Source organism: Corvus brachyrhynchos, unplaced genomic scaffold (assembly GCF_000691975.1).
Source record: "Corvus brachyrhynchos isolate BGI_N302 unplaced genomic scaffold, ASM69197v1 scaffold407, whole genome shotgun sequence".
Classification (NCBI taxonomy): Eukaryota; Metazoa; Chordata; class Aves; order Passeriformes; family Corvidae; genus Corvus; species Corvus brachyrhynchos.
In genome coordinates, this window is record NW_008239056.1 from 790,372 (window position 1) to 791,343 (window position 972).

Below are 972 nucleotides of genomic sequence, written 5' to 3' on the forward strand. Positions count from 1 at the left end.
ATCTTTGTCTGTCCTTTCTCCTTCCCTGAGAACTTGTGATAAGAATCACTAAGGTTTAAAGTTCCTCTGCACTGAATGCATGGCAAGAGCTTCCAGAGAAGGAAATTCTGTTGGCACCCTGCTCTGTGATGAGAGGATAAGTCACAGATTCACCCCTTAATAAGCTCTTGAGATCCCCATAGGACAGCATTGATGTGTCCCAGCTGAAGAAATTTTGGTGAGAGCACATGCCTTACTCAGCACCAGTGTCATGTAAGACATGGTTTCTCCTTGCAGAACCATTTATTGGCTGGTTCAAGAAAAGAGTGTGGGTATTCTTCTTGTAGTCTTCTATAGAAGATACAGACTGTATCAGAGCAACAGATGATACACCAAGCTCAACACATATTTTATCATCTTTTCTTTTAGGTGGAAAAACTGGCAAAGTACTTGGACCCGAATGATTTGGGGAGAATCAATTTTAAGGACTTCTGTCACGGAGTTTTTGCTATCAAAGGTATGTGCATATTTCTTAAAAATAATCCTGTTCAGTTCCACTAATGTTTCTCTGATTGCAGAAAATGTAATGATCAAAGACATCCTTTCTTTTAACTGTGGTTATTTGTAGTGACAGTAGAGCAGCTCTGGGAACAGAGCTAGGATATTTTTCCTTTTTGTGCATCTCATATATTAATGGTGAGCAATGCTAGAGTTCCTGTATCCACAGGTGCCTGGGCATTGGTTTACTGCTAATTTTTGTCAGAATAAATGTGTTGTGGCTTAAAGACAAATACACCAGAAGAAAGAGTAGCTTTGTGGTTAACAGGCAGGGCGCAGGTTCGATACTTCCAGATTCTGATCTTGTTCTGCTGCTGATTTACCTTAGGGAGTTAGGGAGCCCTTGGGCTTTTGGTTCTCCACTAGGAAATTTAAGACTATTATATTCCTCTTGAGGTATCTGCAAGGTATAATTAAAATTTTATATATATATAT

General features: G+C 39.4%; 1 protein-coding gene across 1 annotated transcript in view; it reads left to right on the plus strand.

Moving 5' to 3' along the window:
- The first annotated feature begins 410 nt into the window (after positions 1-410).
- The window catches only part of RAB11FIP4 (RAB11 family interacting protein 4), an 84,775-nt gene continuing 84,213 nt past the window's right edge, over positions 411-972 (plus strand). The window contains exon 1 of the mRNA XM_017739147.1: positions 411-496. The gene's annotated coding sequence lies outside the window, so the exon portion shown is untranslated. The remainder of the gene's footprint in view (positions 497-972) is intronic.